The following is a 16,629-nucleotide window of genomic DNA, read 5'->3' as shown; positions in this document are numbered from 1 at the left end:
AGATGTGTATAAAGTCACATATTAATAAACTGACCCCAGATGTGAATAAACTCCGGTATTAATAAACGGAACCCCCGATGTGTATAAACTCCGGTATTAATAAACTGACCGAAGATGGCTATAAACTCCAGTATTAAAAAACTGACCCCAGATGGGTATAAATTCCGGTATTAAATAACTGACCCCAGATGTGTATAAACTCCGGTATTAATAAACGGAACCCCCGATGTGTATAAACTCCGGTATTAATAAACTGACCGAAGATGGCTATAAACTCCAGTATTAAAAAACTGACCCCCAGATGGGTATAAAGTCACATATTAGTAAACCGACCCCAGAGGGGTTTAACCTCCGGTATTAATAAACTGACACCAGATGGGTATAAACTCCCATATTGATAAACTGACCACCAGATAGGTACAAACACCGATATTAATAAACTAACCCCCAGATGGGTATAAACTCCCGTATTAATAAACTGACCCCAGATGGGTGTAAACTCCGGTATTAATAAACTGACCACTAGATGGGTATGAACACCTGTTTAAATGAACTGACAGCCAATGGGTATAAATTCCGGTATTAATAAACTGACCCCCAGATGGGTATAAACACCAATATTAATAAACTCACCTCAGATGTGTAAAAACTCCAGTATTAATAAACTGACCCTCGATGTTAATAAAATCAGATATTAATAAACTGTCCCCAGCTTGGTATAAACTGTGGTATTAATAAACTGACCCAGATGGGTATAAACTCCGGTATTAATAAACTTACCCACGATGTGTATAAATTCCGGTATTAATAAATTGACACCCGATGGGTAAAAACTCCGGGATGAATAAACTGGCCCATGATGTGTATGATCTCCGGTATTAATAAATTGACACCCGATGGGTAAAAACTCCGGGATGAATAAACTGGCCCATGATGTGTATTATCTCCGGTATTAATAAACTCACCCCAGATAGGTATAAACTCCGGTATTAATAAACTGAACCCCCGATGTGTATAAACTCCAGTATTAATAAACTGACCGATGATGGCTATAAACTCCGGTATTAATAAACTGACCCCCAGATGGGTAGAAAGTCTCATATCAATAAACTGACACCAGATGGGTATAAACTCCCGTGTTAGTAAACTGACCCCCAGATGGGTATAAACTCCAGTGTTAATAAACTCACCCCAGATGGGTATTCACTCCAGTGTCAATAAACAGACTCCAGGTGGGTGCGAACTCCGCTATTAATAAACTGACCCCGAGAAACTCCGGTATTAATAAACTGACTCCCAGATGGGTATAAACTCCGGTATTAATAAAATGACCCACGATGTGTATAAATTCCAGTATTAATCAATTGACACATAATGGGTACAAATTCCGGGATTCATAAACTGACACATGATCTGTTTCAACTCCGGTATTAATAAACTGAACCCAGATGGGTATAAACTCCGGTATTAATAAACTGAACCCCCGATGTGGATAAAGTCCGGTATTAATAAACTGACCCCCAGATGTGTATAAAGTCACATATTAATAAACTGACCCCAGATGTGAATAAACTCCGGTATTAATAAATGGAACCCCCGATGTGTATAAACTCCGGTATTAATAAACTGACCGAAGATGGCTATAAACTCCAGTATTAAAAAACTGACCCCAGATGGGTATAAATTCCGGTATTAAATAACTGACCCCAGATGTGTATAAACTCCGGTATTAATAAACGGAACCCCCGATGTGTATAAACTCCGGTATTAATAAACTGACCGAAGATGGCTATAAACTCCAGTATTAAAAAACTGACCCCCAGATGGGTATAAAGTCACATATTAGTAAACCGACCCCAGATGGGTTTAACCTCCGGTATTAATAAACTGACACCAGATGGGTATAAACTCCCATATTGATAAACTGACCACCAGATAGGTACAAACACCGATATTAATAAACTAACCCCCAGATGGGTATAAACTCCCGTATTAATAAACTGACCCCAGATGGGTGTAAACTCCGGTATTAATAAACTGACCACTAGATGGGTATGAACACCTGTTTAAATGAACTGACAGCCAATGGGTATAAATTCCGGTATTAATAAACTGACCCCCAGATGGGTATAAACACCAATATTAATAAACTCACCTCAGATGTGTAAAAACTCCAGTATTAATAAACTGACCCTCGATGTTAATAAAATCAGATATTAATAAACTGTCCCCAGCTTGGTATAAACTGTGGTATTAATAAACTGACCCAGATGGGTATAAACTCCGGTATTAATAAACTTACCCACGATGTGTATAAATTCCGGTATTAATAAATTGACACCCGATGGGTAAAAACTCCGGGATGAATAAACTGGCCCATGATGTGTATGATCTCCGGTATTAATAAATTGACACCCGATGGGTAAAAACTCCGGGATGAATAAACTGGCCCATGATGTGTATTATCTCCGGTATTAATAAACTCGCCCCAGATAGGTATAAACTCCGGTATTAATAAACTGAACCCCCGATGTGTATAAACTCCAGTATTAATAAACTGACCGATGATGGCTATAAACTCCGGTATTAATAAACTGACCCCCAGATGGGTAGAAAGTCTCATATCAATAAACTGACACCAGATGGGTATAAACTCTCGTATTAATAAACTGACCCAGATGGCTATAAACTCCGGTATTAATAAACTGACCCACGATGTGTATAAATTCCAGTTTTAATAAATTGACATATGATGGGTAAAAATTCCGGGATTCATAAACTGACACATGATCTGTTTCAACTCCGGTATTAATAAACTGAACCCAGATGGGTATAAACTCCGGTATTAATAAACTGAACCCCCGATGTGGATAAACTCCGGTATTAATAAACTGACCCCCAGATGGGTATAAAGTCACATTAATAAACTGACCCCAGATGGGTATAAACTCCGGTATTAATAAACTGACCCCAGATGGGTATAAACTCTGGTATTAAAAAACTGACCCCTTGATAGGTATAAACTCCAGTATTAATAAACTAAACCCCAGATGTTTATAAACTCCCATATTCATAAACTGACCCACGATGTGCATAAATTCCGGTAATAATAAATTGACACACGATGGGTAAAAACTCCGGGATTAATAAACTGACCCACGATGTGAATAACTTCCGGTATTAATAATCTGACCCCAGATGGGTATAAACTCCGGTATTAATAAACTGAACCCCCGATGTGGATAACAGAAGATGGCTATAAACTCCTAAATTAATAAACTGACCCCCAGATGGGTATAAATTCACATAATAATAAACTGACCCCAGATGGGTTTAACCTCCGCTATTAATAAACTGTCCCCAGATGGTTATAAACTCTGGTATTAATAAACTGACCCCAGATAGGTATAAACTCACGTATTAACAAACTGACCCCCAGATAGGTATAAACTCTGGTATTAATAAACTGAAACCCAGATGGGTATAAACTCACATATTAATAAACTGACTCCAGAGGGGTATAAACTCCGGTATTAATAAACAGACCCCAGATGGGTATAAACTCCCGTATTAATAAACTGACCCCCAGATATGTAGAAACTCCGGTATTAATAAACTGACCCTCAGATGACTATAATCTCCGGTTTTAATAAAGTGTCAGCCGATGGGTATAAACTCGGGTATTAATAAACTGACCCCCAGCTGGGTATAAACTCCAGTATTAATAAACTCACCCCAGATGGGTAAAAAACTCCACAATTAATAAACTGACCCTCGATGTTAATAAACTCAGGTATTAATAAACTGACCCCAGCTTTGTATAAAGTTTAGTATTAATTAACTGACCCAGATGGGTATAAACTCCGGTATTAATAAACTGAACCCCCGATATGTACAAACTCCGGTATTAATAAACTGCCCGATGATGGCTATAAACTCCGGTATTAATAAACTGACCCCCAGATGGGTAGAAAGTCTCATATCAATAAACTGACACCAGATGGTTATAAACTCTGGTATTAATAAACTGACCCAAATGGGTAGAAACTCCGGTATTAACAAACTGACCCACGATGTGTATAAATTCCAGTATTAATAAATTGACACATGATGGGTAAAAATTCCGAGATTCATAAACTGACACATGATCTGTTTCAACTCCGGTATTAATAAACTGACCCCAGATGGGTATAAACTCCGGTATTAATAATCTGACCCCAGATGGGTATAAACTCCGGTATTAATAAACTGAACCCCCGATGTGGATAACAGCAGATGGCTATAAACTCCGGTATTAATAAACTGACCCCCAGATGGGTATAAAGTCACATAATAATAAACTGACCCTAGATGGGTTTAACCTCCCACATTAATAAACTGACCCCAGAAGGGTATAAACTCCGGTATTAGTAAACAGACCCCTGATGGGTATAAACTCCCGTATTAATAAACTGACCCCCAGAGGGGTATAAACTCCGGTATTAATAAACTGACCCCCAGATGGGTATGAAGTCACATAATAATAAACTGACCTCAGATGGGTTTAACCTCCGGTATTAATAAACTGACCCCAGATGGTTATAAACTCTGGTATTAATAAACTGACCCCAGATTGATATAAACTCACGTATTAATAAACTGACCCCCAGTTGGTATAAACTCTGGTATTAATAAACTGATACCCAGATGGGTATAAACTCCCATATTAATAAACTGACCCCAGAGGGGTATAATCTCCGGTATTAACAAACAGACCCCCAAATGAATATAATCTCCAGCTTTAATAAAGTGTCAGCCGATGGGTATAAACTCCGGTATTAATAAACTGACCCCCAGATGGGTATAAACTCCAGTATTAATAAACTCACCCCAGATGGGTTAAAACTCCGCTTTTATTAAACTGACCCCCCATGAGTATATACTCCGGTATTAATAAACTGACCACAGATGGGTATAAACTCCAGTATTAATAAAGTGTATCCAGATGGGTATAAACTCCGGTATTAATAAACTGACCCCCAGATGGGTATAAAGTCACATAATAATAAACTGACCCCAGATGGGTTTAACCTCCCATATTAATAAACTGACCCCAGAAGGGTATAAACTCCGGTATTAATAAACAGACCCCTGATGGGTATAAACTCCCGTATTAATAAACTGACCCCCAGAGGGGTATAAACTCCGGTATTAATAAACTGACCCCCAGATGGGTATGAAGTCACATAATAATAAATTGACCTCAGATGGGTTTAACCTCCGGTATTAATAAACTGACCCCAGATGGTTATAAACTCTGGTATTAATAAACTGACCCCAGATTGATATAAACTCACGTATTAATAAACTGACCCCCAGTTGGTATAAACTCTGGTATTAATAAACTGATACCCAGATGGGTATAAACTCCCATATTAATAAACTGACCCCAGAGGGGTATAATCTCCGGTATTAACAAACAGACCCCAAATGAATATAATCTCCAGCTTTAATAAAGTGTCAGCCGATGGGTATAAACTCCGGTATTAATAAACTGACCCCCAGATGGGTATAAACTCCAGTATTAATAAACTCACCCCAGATGGGTTAAAACTCCGCTTTTATTAAACTGACCCCCCATGAGTATATACTCCGGTATTAATAAACTGACCACAGATGGGTATAAACTCCAGTATTAATAAAGTGTATCCAGATGGGTTATAAACTCTGGTATTAATAAACTGACAACAGATTGGTATAAACTCCGGTATTAATAAACTGACCCACGAATGGGTATAAACTCCGGTCTTAATAAACTGAGCCCAGATGGGTACAAACTCCATTATTAATAAACTGACCCCAAGATGGGTATAAACTCCAGTATTAATAAACTGACCCAGATGAGTGTAAACTCCGGTATTAATAAACTGACCCCAAGATGGGTATAAACTCCAGTACCAATAAACTGACCCCAGATGGGTGCGAACTCCACTATTAATAAATTGACCCCGAGATGGGTATAAACTCCGGTATTAATAAAATGACCCACGATGTGTATAAATTCCAGTATTAATCAATTGACACATAATGGGTACAAATTCCGGGATTCATAAACTGACACATGATCTGTTTCAACTCCGGTATTAATAAACTGAACCCAGATGGGTATAAACTCCGGTATTAATAAACTGAACCCCCGATGTGGATAAAGTCCGGTATTAATAAACTGACCCCCAGATGTGTATAAAGTCACATATTAATAAACTGACCCCAGATGTGAATAAACTCCGGTATTAATAAATGGAACCCCCGATGTGTATAAACTCCGGTATTAATAAACTGACCGAAGATGGCTATAAACTCCAGTATTAAAAAACTGACCCCAGATGGGTATAAATTCCGGTATTAAATAACTGACCCCAGATGTGTATAAACTCCGGTATTAATAAACGGAACCCCCGATGTGTATAAACTCCGGTATTAATAAACTGACCGAAGATGGCTATAAACTCCAGTATTAAAAAACTGACCCCCAGATGGGTATAAAGTCACATATTAGTAAACCGACCCCAGATGGGTTTAACCTCCGGTATTAATAAACTGACACCAGATGGGTATAAACTCCCATATTGATAAACTGACCACCAGATAGGTACAAACACCGATATTAATAAACTAACCCCCAGATGGGTATAAACTCCCGTATTAATAAACTGACCCCAGATGGGTGTAAACTCCGGTATTAATAAACTGACCACTAGATGGGTATGAACACCTGTTTAAATGAACTGACAGCCAATGGGTATAAATTCCGGTATTAATAAACTGACCCCCAGATGGGTATAAACACCAATATTAATAAACTCACCTCAGATGTGTAAAAACTCCAGTATTAATAAACTGACCCTCGATGTTAATAAAATCAGATATTAATAAACTGTCCCCAGCTTGGTATAAACTGTGGTATTAGTAAACTGATCCAGATGGGTATAAACTCCGGTATTAATAAACTTACCCACGATGTGTATAAATTCCGGTATTAATAAATTGACACCCGATGGGTAAAAACTCCGGGATGAATAAACTGGCCCATGATGTGTATGATCTCCGGTATTAATAAATTGACACCCGATGGGTAAAAACTCCGGGATGAATAAACTGGCCCATGATGTGTATTATCTCCGGTATTAATAAACTCACCCCAGATAGGTATAAACTCCGGTATTAATAAACTGAACCCCCGATGTGGATAAACTCCGGTATTAATAAACTGACCCCCAGATGGGTATAAAGTCACATTAATAAACTGACCCCAGATGGGTATAAACTCCGGTATTAATAAACTGACCCCAGATGGGTATAAACTCTGGTATTAAAAAACTGACCCCTTGATAGGTATAAACTCCAGTATTAATAAACTAAACCCCAGATGTTTATAAACTCCCATATTCATAAACTGACCCACGATGTGCATAAATTCCGGTATTAATAAATTGACACACGATGGTTAAAAACTCCGGGATTAATAAACTGACCCACGATGTGAATAACTTCCGGTATTAATAATCTGACCCCAGATGGGTATAAACTCCGGTATTAATAAACTGAACCCCCGATGTGGATAACAGAAGATGGCTATAAACTCCGGTATTAATAAACTGACCCCCAGATGGGTATAAACTCCGGTATTAATAAACTGAACCCCCGATGTAGATAAACTCCGGTATTAATAAACTGACACCCAGATGGGTATAAATTCACATAATAATAAACTGACCCCAGATGGGTTTAACCTCCGCTATTAATAAACTGTCCCCAGATGGTTATAAACTCTGGTATTAATAAACTGACCCCAGATAGGTATAAACTCACGTATTAACAAACTGACCCCCAGATAGGTATAAACTCTGGTATTAATAAACTGAAACCCAGATGGGTATAAACTCCCATATTAATAAACTGACTCCAGAGGGGTATAAACTCCGGTATTAATAAACAGACCCCAGATGGGTATAAACTCCCGTATTAATAAACTGACCCCAGATATGTAGAAACTCCGGTATTAATAAACTGACCCTCAGATGACTATAACCTCCGGTTTTAATAAAGTGTCAGCCGATGGGTATAAACTCGGGTATTAATAAACTGACCCCCAGCTGGGTATAAACTCCAGTATTAATAAACTCACCCCAGATGGGTAAAAACTCCACAATTAATAAACTGACCCTCGATGTTAATAAACTCAAGTATTAATAAACTGACCCCAGCTTTGTATAAAGTTTAGTATTAATTAACTGACCCAGATGGGTATAAACTCCGGTATTAATAAACTGAACCCCCGATATGTATAAACTCCGGTATTAATAAACTGCCCGATGATGGCTATAAACTCCGGTATTAATAAACTGACCCCCAGATGGGTAGAAAGTCTCATATCAATAAACTGACACCAGATGGGTATAAACTCTGGTATTAATAAACTGACCCAAATGGGTAGAAACTCCGGTATTAACAAACTGACCCACGATGTGTATAAATTCCAGTATTAATAAATTGACACATGATGGGTAAAAATTCCGAGATTCATAAACTGACACATGATCTGTTTCAACTCCGGTATTAATAAACTGACCCCAGATGGGTATAAACTCCGGTATTAATAATCTGACCCCAGATGGGTATAAACTCCGGTATTAATAAACTGAACCCCCGATGTGGATAACAGCAGATGGCTATAAACTCCGGTATTAATAAACTGACCCCCAGATGGGTATAAAGTCACATAATAATAAACTGACCCCAGATGGGTTTAACCTCCCACATTAATAAACTGACCCCAGAAGGGTATAAACTCCGGTATTAGTAAACAGACCCCTGATGGGTATAAACTCCCGTATTAATAAACTGACCCCCAGAGGGGTATAAACTCCGGTATTAATAAACTGACCCCCAGATGGGTATGAAGTCACATAATAATAAACTGACCTCAGATGGGTTTAACCTCCGGTATTAATAAACTGACCCCAGATGGTTATAAACTCTGGTATTAATAAACTGACCACAGATTGATATAAACTCACGTATTAATAAACTGACCCCCAGTTGGTATAAACTCTGGTATTAATAAACTGATACCCAGATGGGTATAAACTCCCATATTAATAAACTGACCCCAGAGGGGTATAATCTCCGGTATTAACAAACAGACCCCCAAATGAATATAATCTCCAGCTTTAATAAAGTGTCAGCCGATGGGTATAAACTCCGGTATTAATAAACTGACCCCCAGATGGGTATAAACTCCAGTATTAATAAACTCACCCCAGATGGGTTAAAACTCCGCTTTTATTAAACTGACCCCCCATGAGTATATACTCCGGTATTAATAAACTGACCACAGATGGGTATAAACTCCAGTATTAATAAAGTGTATCCAGATGGGTATAAACTCCGGTATTATTAAACTGACCACCAGATGGGTATAAAGTCACATAATAATAAACTGACCCCAGATGGGTTTAACCTCCCATATTAATAAACTGACCCCAGAAGGGTATAAACTCCGGTATTAATAAACAGACCCCTGATGGGTATAAACTCCCGTATTAATAAACTGACCCCCAGAGGGGTATCAACTCCGGTATTAATAAACTGACCCCCAGATGGGTATGAAGTCACATAATAATAAACTGACCTCAGATGGGTTTAACCTCCGGTATTAATAAACTGACCCCAGATGGTTATAAACTCTGGTATTAATAAACTGACCCCAGATTGATATAAACTCACGTATTAATAAACTGACCCCCAGTTGGTATAAACTCTGGTATTAATAAACTGATACCCAGATGGGTATAAACTCCCATATTAATAAACTGACCCCAGAGGGGTATAATCTCCGGTATTAACAAACAGACCCCCAAATGAATATAATCTCCAGCTTTAATAAAGTGTCAGCCGATGGGTATAAACTCCGGTATTAATAAACTGACCCCCAGATGGGTATAAACTCCAGTATTAATAAACTCACCCCAGATGGGTTAAAACTCCGCTTTTATTAAACTGACCCCCCATGAGTATATACTCCGGTATTAATAAACTGACCACAGATGGGTATAAACTCCAGTATTAATAAAGTGTATCCAGATGGGTATAAACTCTGGTATTAATAAACTGACAACAGATAGGTATAAACTCCGGTATTAATAAAGTGACCCACGAATGGGTATAAACTCCGGTCTTAATAAACTGAGCCCAGATGGGTACAAACTCCATTATTAATAAACTGACTCCAAGATGGGTATAAACTCCAGTATTAATAAACTGACCCAGATGAGTGTAAACTCCGGTATTAATAAACTGACCCCAAGATGGGTATAAACTCCAGTACCAATAAACTGACCCCAGATGGGTGCGAACTCCACTATTAATAAATTGCCCCCGAGATGGGTATAAACTCCGGTATTAATAAACGGTCTCCCAGATGGGTATAAACTGCAGTATTAATAAACTGACCCCGAGATGGGTATAAGCTCCGGTATTAATAAACTGATCCCAGATGGATATAATCTCTGGTCTTAATAAACTAACCCCCAGAGGGGTATAACCTCCGGTACTAATTACCTGACCCCCAGATGGGTATAAACTCCGGTATTAATAAACTGAGTCCAAATGGGTACAAACTCCATTATTAATAAACTGAACCCCAGATGGGTATAAACTCCAGGATTAATAAACTGACCAAAATGGGTATAAACTCCGGTATCAATAAACTGACTCCAGATAGTTGCGAACTCCGGTATTAATAAACTGACTTCGAGATGGGTATAAACTGCAGTATTAATAAACTGACCCCGAGATGCGGTACAACTCCAGTATTAATAAACTGACCCCGAGATGGGTAACAACTCCAGTATTAATAAACTGACACCAGATGGGTATAATCTCCGGTATTAATAAACGGACCCCAGATGCGTATAAACGCCAGTATTAATAAACTGATCCTGGATGTGTATAAACTCCGGTATTAATAAAATCATCCCAGATTGGTATAAACTCCGGTATGAATAAACTGACACCAGATGGGTACAATGTCCATTATTAATAAACTGACCCTCGATGGGTATAAACTCCGGTATGAATAACCTGACCCACAGATGGGTATAAACTCCGGTATAAATAAACTGACCCCAGATGGCTATAACGTCTGGTATTAATAAACTGACCCCAGATGGGAATAAACTCCGATATTAATTATCTGACCTCAGATGGGTATAAGCTCCGCTATTGATTAACTGACCCCCAGATGGGTATAAACCCCAGTATTAATTACCTGAACCCAGGTGGTTATAAACTCCGGTATTAATTACGTGACCCAAGTTGGGTAATAACACCAGTATTAATAAACTGACCCCCAGATGGGTATAAACTCTGGTATTAATAAACTGACCCATGATGTGTTAAATCTCTGGTATTAATAAACTGACCCACGATGTGTATAAACTCCGTTATTAATAAACTGACACCCCATGATTATAAACTCCGGTATTAATAAATCACCCCAGATGGGTAAAAACTCCGCTATTATTAAACTGACACCACCTGAGTATAAATTCCGGTATTAATAAACTGACCACAGATGGGTATAAACTCCAGTATTAATAAACGGACCTCAGATGGGTATAATCTCGGGTATTAATAAACTGACCCCAGATGGGTATCAACTCCAGTATTAATAAACTGACCCCAGATGGGTATAAACTCCAGTGTTAATAGACTGACCCCAGATGGGTACAAAGTCCGGTATTAATAAACTGACACCAGATGGATACAATCTCCATTATTAATAAACTGACCCTCGATGGGTATAAACTCCGGTATGAATAAGCTGACACACAGATGGGTATAAACTCCGGTAAAAATAAACTGACCCCAAATAGCTATACCCTCTGGTATTAATAAACTGACCCCAGATGGGAATAAACTCCGATATTAATTGACTGACCTCAGATGGGTATAAACTCCGCTATTAATAAACTGACACAGGATGGGTATAAACTACGGTATTAATAAACTGACACCAGATGGGTATAAACTCCGGTATTATTAAACTGCCACCATATGGGTATAAACTCCGGTATTAATAAATTGTCCCCCGATGGGTATATTCTCCAGTATTAATTAACTGACCCTCAGATGGCTATAAACTCCGGTATTAATAAACTCACATCAGATGTGTATAAACTCCGGAATTAATAAACTAACCACCAGATGTGTATAAACTCCGGTTTTAATAAACACATCCCAGATTGGTATAAACTCCGCTATTAATTAGCTGACCCACAGATGAGTTTAAACTCCGGTATTAATAAATTGAACCCAGATGGCTATAAACTCCGGTATTAATAAACTCATCCCAGGTTGGTATAAACTCCGGTATTAATGAACTGACACCAGATGGGGACAATCTCCATTATTAATAAACTGACCCTTGATGGGTATAAACTCTGGTATGAATAAGTTGACCCACAGATGTGTATAAACGCCGGTATAAATAAACTGACCCCAGATGGCTATAACCTCTGGTATTAATAAACTGACCCCAGATGGGTATAAACTCCGCTATTAATAAACTGACCCCCAGAGGAGTATAAACTACGGTATTAATAAACTGCCCCCCAGATGAGTATAAACTCCGGTATTAATAAATTGACCCCCGATGGGTATATTCTCCAGTATTAATTAACTGACCCTCAGATGGCTATAAACTCCGGCATTAATAAACTCACATCCGATATTAGTAAACTAACCCTCGATGGGTATAATCTCCGGTATTACTAAGGTGACCCACAGATGGGTTTAAACTCCGGTATTAATAAAGTGACCCCAGATGGCTATAAACTCTGTTATTCATAAACTGACACCAGATGAGTATGAACTCCGGTATTATTAAACTGACACCAGAAGAGTTTCAACTCCGGTATCAATAAACTAACCCCCCATGAGTATAAACTCCAGTATTAATAAACTCACCCTTGATAGGGAACAACTGCGGTATTAATAAACTCACCCCAGAAGGCGATAAAGTCCGCTATAAATAAACTGACCCCCAGATGGTTATAAACTCCAGTATTAATAAATGTCCCCAGATGGGTATAAACTGCAGTATTAGTAAACTGACACCAGATGAGTATAAACTCCGGTATTAATAATCTCGCCCCGGATGGGTAAAAATTTCGGTATTTATAAACTGACGCCACATGAGTATAAACACTGGTATTAATAAACTGAACCCCAGACGGGAATAAACTCCGGTATTAATTAACTGACCCCCAGATGGGTATAAACTCCGGTATTAATAAACTGATCGCAGAAGGGTATAAACGCCGGTATTAAAAACGTGACCCAAGTTGGGCAATAACACGGTATTAATAAGCTGACCCGCAGATTGGTATAAACTCCGGTTGTAATAAACTGACCCACGATGTGTTAAATCTCCGGTATTAATCAACTGAGCCACGATGTGTATAAACTCCGGTATTAATAAACTGACACCCCATGAGTATAAACTCCAGTATTAATAAATCACACCAGATGGGTATAAACTCCAGTATTAATAAAGTGACACCCATTTGTGTATAAATTCCCATATTAATAAACTGACCACCAGATGGGTATAAACTCCCGTGTTAGTAAACTGACCCCCAGATGGGTATAAACTCCAGTATTAATAAACTCACCCCAGATGGGTATTCACTCCGGTGTCAATAAACAGACTCCAGATGGGTGCGAACTCCGCTATTAATAAACTGACCCCGAGAAACTCCGGTTTTAATAAACTGACTCCCAGATGGGTATAAACTGCAGTATTAATAAACTGACCCCAGATGGGTATAAACTCCAGGATTAATAAAGTGACCCTCGATGTGTATAAACACCAGTATTATTAAACTGACCCCAGATGGGTATAATCTCCGGTATTAATAAACTGACCCCAGATGGGAATAAACTCCAGCATTAATAAACTGACACCAGATGGGTACAAACTCCGGTATTAATAAACTGACCCCAGATGGGCACAAAATCTGGTATTAATAAACTGACCCTCGATGTGTATTAACTCCAGTATTAATAAACTGACCCCAGATGGGTATAAACTCCAGGATTAATAAAGTGACCCTCGATGTGTATAAACACCAGTATTATTAAACTGACCCCAGATGGGTATAATCTCCGGTATTAATAAACTGACCCCAGATGCGTATAAACTCCGGTATCAATAAACTGAACCAGAATGCTATAAAATCCAGTATTAATGTACTGACCCCAGATGGGTATAAACTTTGGTATTAATAAACTGTCCCCAGATGGGTAAAATCTCCGTTTTTAATAAACTGCCCACAGATGGTTATAAACTCCAGTATTAATAAACTGACCACAGATTGGTATAAACTCCAGTATTAATAAACTGACCCCAGTCGGGTAAAAACTCCGGTGTTAATAAACTGACCACCAGATGGGTATAACCTCTGGTATTAATAAACTGACACCCAGATGGGTATAACCTCTGTTATTAATAAACTGACACCCAGATGGGTAAAAACTCCGGTATAAATAAACTGGCCCCCACATGGGTATAAACTCCGGTATTAAAAACTGAACCCCGATGGGTATAAACCCCGCTATTAATAAACAGATTCCAGATGGGTTTAATCCCCGGCATTAATAAACTGACCCCAGATGCGTATAAACTCCGGTATCAATAAACTGAACCAGAATGCTATAAAATCCAGTATTAATGTACTGACCCCAGATGGGTATAAACTTTGGTATTAATAAACTGTCCCCAGATGGGTAAAATCTCCGTTTTTAATAAACTGACCACAGATGGTTATAAACTCTGGTATTAATAAACTGACCCGCAGATGGGTATAAACTCCAGTATTAATAAACTGACCACAGATTGGTATAAACTCCAGTATTAATAAACTGACCCCCAGATGGGTATAAACTCCGGTATTAATAAACAGAGCCCCGATGGGTATAAACTCCGGTATTAATAAACTGACCCAAGATGGGGATAAACACCCGTATTAATAAACTGAACTACGATGTGAATAATCTCTGGTATTAATAAGCTGACACCCTGATGGGTATAAACTCCGGTATTAATAAACTGACACATGATGTGTATAAACTGTCCCGCAGATGAGTATAAACATCAGTATGAATAAAGTAAACCCGGATGGGAAAAATCTCCAGTATTAATGAACTGAAATCCAGATGGGAATAAACTCCTGTACAAATAAACTGACCCCCAGATCGTTATAAATTCCAGTATTAATAAACTGACACCCGATGTGCATAAACTCCAGTCATAATAAACTGATCCCAGGTGGGTAAAACTCCGGTATTAATTAAATGACCCCGGATGGGAATAAACTCTGGTATTAATAAACTGGCCGAAGATGTGTATAAACTCCGGTATTAATAAACTGACCCCTAGATGGTTTTAAAATACAGTATTAATAAACTGACACCCATTGAGTATAAACTCCAGTATTAATAAATTGACCCCAGATGGGTATAAACTCCGGTATTAATAAAAATTGACCCTAGCTGGGAAAATACTCCAGTATTAATAAATGGACACCAGATGTGCATGAACTCAGGTATTAATAAACTGACATCAGATGGGAATAAACACCGGTATTAATAAATTGACCCCAGATGGGTATAAACTCCGGTATTAATAAACTGATACCAGATGGGTATAAACTCCGGTATTAATAAACTGACACCCGATGGGTATAAGCACCGGTATTAATGAACTGCCGCCCAAATGAGTATAAACTCCGGTATTAATAAATTGACCCCAGATGGGTATTATCTCCGGTATTAATAAGTTGACCTCAGATGGGTATAAACTGCGGTATTTCTAAACTCACCCCCAGATGGGTATAATCTCCGGTATTAATAAATTGACCCCAGATATGTATAAAATCCGGTATCAATAAACTGTCCCCAGATGGGGATAAACTCCGCTATTAATAAACTCACACCAGATGGGTATAAACTCCGGTATTAATAAGCTGACACCAGATGGGAAAAAAGCTCCGGTATTAATAAACTGACCCACGATGTGTATAACCTCAGGAATTAATAAACTGACGCCCCATGATTATAAACTCCGGTATTAATAAACTCACCCCAGTTGGGTAAAAACTCCGGTATTAATAAACTGACGCCCCATGATTATAAACTCCGGTATTAATAAACTCACCCCAGATGGATAAAAACTCCGGTATTAATAAACTGACCATCACATGTGTATTAACTCCAGTATTAATAAACTGACGCCCCATGAGTATAAACTCTGGTATTAATAAACTGAATCCCAGATGGGTATAAACTCCGGTATTAATAAACTGTCCCCAGATGGGTATAAATTCCAGTATTAATAAACTGACCAACGATGTGTATAAACTCCGGTATTAATTAACTCACCCCAGATGGGTGTAATCTCCGCTATTAATAAACTTACCTTAGATGGGTACAAACTCCAGTATTATTAAACTGAACCCCCGATGTGTATAAACTCCGGTATTAATAATCTTACTGAAGATGGCTATAAACTCCGGTATGAATAAA

At 38.3% G+C, this 16,629-nt stretch overlaps 1 pseudogene; it reads left to right on the top strand.

Annotated features, from left to right (window-relative positions):
- The window catches only part of LOC147092540 (uncharacterized), a 122,308-nt pseudogene extending 107,062 nt beyond the window's left edge, over positions 1 to 15,246 (top strand).
- Positions 15,247 to 16,629: the final 1,383 nt, after the last annotated feature.

This window comes from Somniosus microcephalus, unplaced genomic scaffold (assembly GCF_052327205.1).
Source record: "Somniosus microcephalus isolate GS21.2 unplaced genomic scaffold, FLI_Smic_1.0 unresolved_chr2, whole genome shotgun sequence".
In the NCBI taxonomy this organism is placed as follows: Eukaryota; Metazoa; Chordata; class Chondrichthyes; order Squaliformes; family Somniosidae; genus Somniosus; species Somniosus microcephalus.
Note: the sequence above shows the minus strand (reverse complement) of the source record. Positions and strands in the feature narration are given on the sequence as shown.